The sequence below is a fragment of the Urocitellus parryii genome, assembly GCF_045843805.1.
Source record: "Urocitellus parryii isolate mUroPar1 chromosome 10 unlocalized genomic scaffold, mUroPar1.hap1 SUPER_10_unloc_1, whole genome shotgun sequence".
In the NCBI taxonomy this organism is placed as follows: Eukaryota; Metazoa; Chordata; class Mammalia; order Rodentia; family Sciuridae; genus Urocitellus; species Urocitellus parryii.
In genome coordinates, this window is record NW_027551754.1 from 687,324 (window position 1) to 694,638 (window position 7,315).

Genomic DNA, 7,315 nt, shown 5'->3' on the forward strand with positions numbered 1-7,315 from the left:
GTTAGAATTCATAGATTTTTTTGAAAAATGTTGCTTTGAAGTGCTTATGAAATTTGTTTTATTTTGAAGTTAAGTTGAGCAGGGTAGACTAGCCTTAGGTGAAAATTTAAAAAGAGATGTAGACATTGAGATGGTTCTGCCCACAAGGTGTGGAGAGAATTTACCCACTCTATGTCCTTCAACACCTCACCTCCCCAAACCTTGGCTTGTTCATAAGAAACTCTGCCTGGGGGCTGGGGATGTGGCTTAAGCGGTGGTAGCGGGCTCACCTGGCATGCGTGCAGCCGTGGTTCGATCCTCAGCACCACATACAGACAAAGATGTTGTGTCTGCCAAATACTAAAAAAGAAATAAACATTAAAATTCTCTCTCTATCCCTCTGTCTCCCTCTTTCTAAAAAAAAAAAAAGAAGAAAGAAAGAAACTCTGCCTTGTTTCCTATTACATTAATTGAGATCTGTATTTTGTGAAAATGTGACATTGTCTTAGTTAGACCTGGAAAATAATAATTAAATACTGTCATTTGACAAAGACCCATGCATGGATCATGATAGAGTCTCTTTTTCAAGCATAACTGAAAAGCTTCAGTTCAAAATTTAAAAAAAAGAAAACTGGTTATGATATAAACATCAAAATAGATCATTATCTAAATTCACCATTTGCTATTTATTCTCTATTTTTTTTCAAATAATTTATACCAGTAGGGATGAGAGTGAACAGAAGGAAGATAAATGATGTATGAAGAAAATATAGCACAACTCCCCCCCTCACCGCCCCCCCCAACTTAGCCTGCCCTGGTCGGGTCCCCAGCCTGCGCTGTAGCAGTAGCCTCAGTTCCTTAGAAGCCTTAATCCCCTCCCCAACCCCGTCCAGTTCCCTGTCCAGAGGCCAACATGAAGATGATTAGCTCAGAGGAAGTGTCCTGGATTTCCTGGTTCTGTGGGCTCCATGGCAATGAATTATTCTGTGAAGTGCATGAAGACTATATCCAGGACAAATTTAATCTTACAGGACTCAATGAGCAAGTGCCTCAATATTGACAAGATCTAGACATGATCTTGGACCTGGATCCTGATGAAGTGCTAGAAGACAACCCCAACCAGAGTGACCTGATTGAGCATGCAGCTGAGATGTTGTATGGATTGATCCACGCCCCCTACATCCTCACCAACTGTGGCATCTCCCATATGTTGGAAAAGTACTAGCAGGGGGATTTTGGCTACTGACCCTGTGTGTACTGTAAGAGCCAGCCAATGCTTTCAGACATCCCAGGCAAGGCCATGGTTCAGCTCTACTGTCCCAAGTGCATGCATGTGTACACACCCAAGTCTGCTAGGCACCATCACACCGATGGCGCCTACTTTGTCACCAGTTTCCTTCACATGCTCTTCATGGTGCATCCAGAATACCGGCCCAAGCGACCTGCCAACCAGTTTGTGCCCAGGCTCTACTGTTTCAAGATCCATAAGATGGCTTACCAGCTGCAACTCCAAGCCGCCAGCAACTTCAAGAGCCCAGTCAAGATGATTTGCTGATTCTCCACCCCATGTATCCCTCATCAGTCTTTGACCCCTCCATTCCTTTGCTGCCACCCTTTCAAGAACCCTCTGGTTTTTAGTTTAAATTAAAGGAGTCATTATTATGGTGGGAATATGAAGTAAAGTGGAAGAAAAGGATATATATATATATATATATATATATATATATATATATATATATATATCTCACAAAGTTGTATATCCATTTAATTTTAGTATATTTCTTTTCAGGTTGTAAAACCTAATGACTCAATGGGGCATGTAAAATAAATAAAACTATAATAAATAAAATAAAAGTCAATTTAATTTTCATACTCCAGAGATATCTATCATTGTCATGCTAGCATATTTCTTTTTAGTCACTCTTTCCACATTATAATATACCCACACACACGTATATACGCTCAAACACAGATTTTTTTTTGTCCTTATTACTATATGCTATTTTTTTTTGGGGGGGGGGTCATCAGGGATTGAACCCAAGAGTGCTTAACCACAGAGTCACATTTCCAGCCCTTTTATATATTCGATTTAGAGACGGGGTCTCACTGAGTTTCTTAGAGCCTTGCTGAATTGCTCATGGCCTCACTAAGTTGCTACGGCAGGCTTTGAACTTGCAATCCTTCTGCCTTAGCCTCTTGAGCCCCTGGGATTAACTACATCCATTTTTATTACCCAATGACAATTTCCCAGGACCTTGAAGTTGAACTTCAGCAGTCTGAATCAAAATGTTCAGTCATAAGTCATAAAAATGTTGAATTCAATCGTTCTCTTATTAGTAATACTTAGGCTATTTCAAAGTTTTACAACTGCAAATAATTCTGTAATAAACATTGTTGTACATAATAAATTTCTAGGAAAAATTACTGGGTCAAAGAAATTATTTTTACAGGCTTTGATTCCTAGTTTGCTTTTTTATATTGAGGTTAATAAATTTAAACCAGCACCAATTGTATATAAAAGAAAACATTGCATTTAACTCTCATCAGCTTTGAGAATTATCATATGAAAAAAATAATTTATTACTTTAAGTTGGCAGCTTTTATAACATTAGTGAAATTTGACATTTGTTTTTAATGTATCACCAAATTAATTTATTATTTTATTGTTAAATTATATATTTGTACTATTTATATGTGTCTATTTATCTATTTATCTATTTATCTAAGTAGATTTTAAAATTTTGGGCAGGGCATGTAGCTCAGTAGTAAAATATCTGCCTACTATGCATGAGGCCCTAGATGCTATCTTCAGAATCACAAAGAAAAACAAATACTAAAAGCAAAAACATTTTAAGATCTCTTTATATAATATTTATTTATTATATAAGGGAAACTGACTCTTTGCCATATTTGTTGAAAATATTTGTTTTACTTTTTGTTATATCTTATTTATTTATTATATATATAAACATATAACATTTGTTACATTTTATTTTATATATATATATATATATATGTTACACACATATACACATATAACGTACATGGATATTTTTATATAACAGGGGAACTGATATTTTAATTTGCTATTTCTGTAAGATCTTTTATGCTTTAGAAGTCCTAGCCTGATTTAAATATATATATTCTTCAGTTTGTTTGTTTCAGATTTTATATTTAACTGGAATTTATTTTTATTATTTTATGAGGTTCTTCTGAATATTTAAACAATTATCAAGGAATATTTATGGTTAATTGTATATTCTGCTGCATATTTTCAAAATAACTTTCATCCTAAAATAAATTCTAATATAGGTCAACATAGAATTCAGGGCTCTTTTTTTCTATTCTGTCTAGATATTCTTGGATCATCATGTTCTAGTTCTCAGAGATACTGGGGAGATAAAAACACATGCTAATCTTGAAATCTTAATATTACATTTCTTATAGATGCAGTATTCAATAATAAAAATATATATGACTTAAATTTGCTGAATGGAGATATACCAAAATTTGCTTTTTCTTGCTATGTCTTCCAGAACTCCCCAGGAGCAGGAATATTTATACCTGCCTGCATGTGGTAAATCTTGGCCTTGGGTACATAATGAAATCATCTGGGAAACTGGAAGAATATTGAAGAAATGGAAGAATATTGTATCAAGTGGCTCAAGAAAGAATACTGTGAAAAGAAAATTACCAACTTTTGCTTTTCTGTTTTATTATCTGTCAACGTCATTTGCAGAAAATGCATCAGGTATGTTTCCAAAATTTTTATGCTCTACAAGTTTTTGTAAATCTCAGGCTCTAAAAAAAGTTAAAGCAAAATATTTTAAAATTGGCCCTGAAATTCTGTGGAGGTATTATTTGATGAGTGTGGAGTTAGTCCAGTGGTTCATATACTTTGCATTCTTTAGTGTATTTGTTTACTCAGCAAATGAAGTCACTGTTTTGTAGCAGACAGATGCTAGATACTAAGAACAAAAATCATAAGCAAATCAGAAATATCTTGTATCCTTCTAATATATAATCTATATAAGGTATATAATCTAGCAGGGAGACATAAAGATCCAAATATAATAAATATGTATGAAACTGCAGATCAGATGCTTGGAAAAGCCAGAGGCTTTTTAATTGGTGGATGAAATCAGAGAATAATTAATTGAGAAAATAATTCATGAGCTGAGGCAAATTTATAAAGAGTTAATTAGGAAAGAGGAGGAGTAAGAATATGTAGACCAAGAAGCAAGCATACACAATAGTCCTGTGGTAGAAAGAAGCAGGGAGATAGAACAATTGGGAGGAAGTTAATTTGTGGAGCAGATGGGAGTAGGATTTCCCTTTGATTTTCTGCCTTTATTATAAGAGTCAAAACATATATTAAAAGATGTTAAGTCATATATAACTAAAAAGTACCAATAAATCTTTAAAAAGATGTTAGGGGCCAAACAGGATGTTGTTAATTATATTTTCTTGCTCCACTCTGAAAAGTTGATTGAGCATGGGTGCTGGTGCTGTTTACAGAATAGATGGAGCAGATATTTGAAGGTTATGCATACAATCTAAGGCAGTGATGTTTAGAAGCAGTACTAGATCCAAAGCCTGCAAACAGTGGTCAAACTTACCCATACTTGTTTTTGAAAATACAGCTTTGTAGGCACACAGACCTCTTGCAATTTACAATGTCTATGGATATTTTCATGTTTTAATGACAAAATTGAATAGTTTTACCTAAGACTGTGTGAACCTGAAGGCCTGAAATATTTCCATCTTTCCCTTTTCAGGATAAAACTAGCTAACTTCCAGCTAATTAAAACAATTATTCTATTGGTCAAGTTTTCTACTTCTGGTAAAGTACTGTGATTTTATTCCTAGAATATTATCTGTATTAATGATATTTTGTAACTTAATATTGAATATGCTACTCATTCATAAATTCTTTGCCTCAGAATCTGTGTTTATATGACTTTTCATATGCTAATGTGCATTTAATAATCTGGGTTTGATTGATAAAAGCTGAAAATATTATCTCTACTTAATAAGGGATTTCAAAGTATTAGCACAGAAACTATATTATTTTATAGTTTTTCCATTTTCTCATGCAATGATTTCTTTTAATACCTTTTTACTAACTTTTAATAGTTAATATTTTTCTAACTTCTTTAGTTTTAATATGTAGTTTATTTCCATTCTATATTGTTTATTAAAGCATGTTTAAGGCCATGTATTGCTTTAAGTAATATTATTCCTCTGAATGCTATTAGATAATTATTTATTATTCTATGCTACATTATAAGAATAATGTCTAAGTTATTTTGGTTTTATTCTATATCAAGAGGTGCACTAAATTCTTTATTTTACTTACTTCTTATTGAATGGCTATTTAAATGTTATTATCTCCCTTTTATAGTAAGCAGAAGTTACTATTGAGAGGTTTGTTATTTTACCCAAGTTTATTATCACAGTGTATAATAAATACTTTTTTATCCTTCTTGTGATTCATGTTTGTTTTGAATCAGCTAGGAGATACTATCATGCTCATATTTTGGAAGCAATAAAAAATTAACAATAACACAGCAGCAAGACATCTACTAGTTATAATAAACCCAGTAGTCTAAAAGTCCTTGTTTCTGCTTAGTTGAATAAGGAGAAATTATCAAAATATGTTTAAGGTTTTTGTGTCAGATATGGAGATGGAGATGCTGATGGAGACAAAGTGAGGTCATAAAAGATTTTTATGAGTGCCTAAAAGAATTTAATTTAGAATAATCCTTGTGAATTGAGGAAGATTTTACTTCTGTTATGGTTTGGATCCCAAAGGTCCATGTGTTGAAGGGTTAGTCGCCAGGCAGTAGTGTTGATGAGAAGTGTTACAGCTTGTAGGAGGTGGGGCCTAATGAAAGCAACTTAGGTCATTGGGGGTGTGCCCTTGGACAAGATGTTGGGATTCTGACCCCTACCTCTTTTCCTTTGTTTTCCAGCTGCCATGAGTGGAGCATCCCTGCTCAACCAATACCTCCTTCCAATATGTTTTGACTCACTACAAGAGTAAAAACAACAGAGCCAATGAACCATGGTTTGAAACTTCCAAAAATATGAGCTGAAATAACCTTTTTCTCTTTTTATGTTGATGTTTCTCTAGTATTTTTTCACAATGATGGACAACTAACTCAACTTCTTTTCTAGTTCACATTCCTGATTTTCTGAACTAATCAAACATATATAATCTCCAGTAAGAATTACTATTAAAACTCAAAACTTATATTATTAATTGTGGTATTTTTACTTGTCTAAAGTAAACCTCATTAGCTACTAAGAAGTTTTATCCCATTTTTTGCCATGCCTTTGAATCCCAAGTGGATATAGAATGAACTAATACTGTGTATGGCATGGAGAGGTGATTGTGATAGTACTGGAAAGTGTTTGGGCTGATTCAAAATGCACCATTATGGTCTGTCAAGTTTTCTACTTGGTCCAAGTATTGATTGAAATGAGTGATAGGAAGGGATAGTGGGGTAAAAGTTCTCTTACACTTCTTTATGACTTCTGAGTATTCCATTGTAAGAAATAAAAAAAAATAACTGTTAGCCACATCTATGATCTTCATATTTGAAATTAAGATGTTTACTATCAGATTAGAAAGTACTTTTTTATTATAATATTTTTACTCTCGTTGTTATGGTTTAGATATGAAGTATTCACCAAAAGTTCATGTGTGAGATAGTGTAAGGCAATTTTTAGGTGAAATTATTGGTTATGAGAACCTTGACCTAAAAGTGCAACAATCCACTGATATGGATTAACTGAGTGCTAACTATAGGTAGATAGGTTATGTCTTGAAGAAGTAGGTTACTGAGGGTAATTTTGGAGTTCCTATTTTGTCTCTGGTGAGCAGAACCCTCTCTATGCTTCCTGATTTTCATGTTCTGAACTGCTTTTCTCCTTCATACCCTTCCACCCACCATAATGTTCTGCCTCACATGGGGCCCAGAGCAATAAACTTGGCTATCTGTGGATTGAAAATTCTGAACCTTGAGCACCAAATAAACTTTCTTACCTCAAAATTGTTTTTGTCAGGTCTTTGATCATAGCAATGAAAAATTTGACTAAAAAATGCTCTCAATATTTTTTTCTTCCTTGCAGAATAAGGTTGGTATCATCTTCTAATTAACAAATTACAATGAAAACCAGAGAACATTTTTCTTTACTGGTGAAATACTCATACTCTGAAATGACCAGTGGTTGTCCTATAGAAACATACTGGCCTCTTTTTTATTTCTGTGCATACTACACATTTTGTTCTTCATATGCCAGGAATGCATAGTCCAAATTCTATAATATA

General features: G+C 33.6%; 1 pseudogene; it reads left to right on the top strand.

Moving 5' to 3' along the window:
• Positions 1 to 898: 898 nt before the first annotated feature.
• On the top strand, positions 899 to 1,627 carry LOC113177663 (uncharacterized; annotated as a pseudogene).
• The last annotated feature ends 5,688 nt before the right edge of the window (positions 1,628 to 7,315 follow it).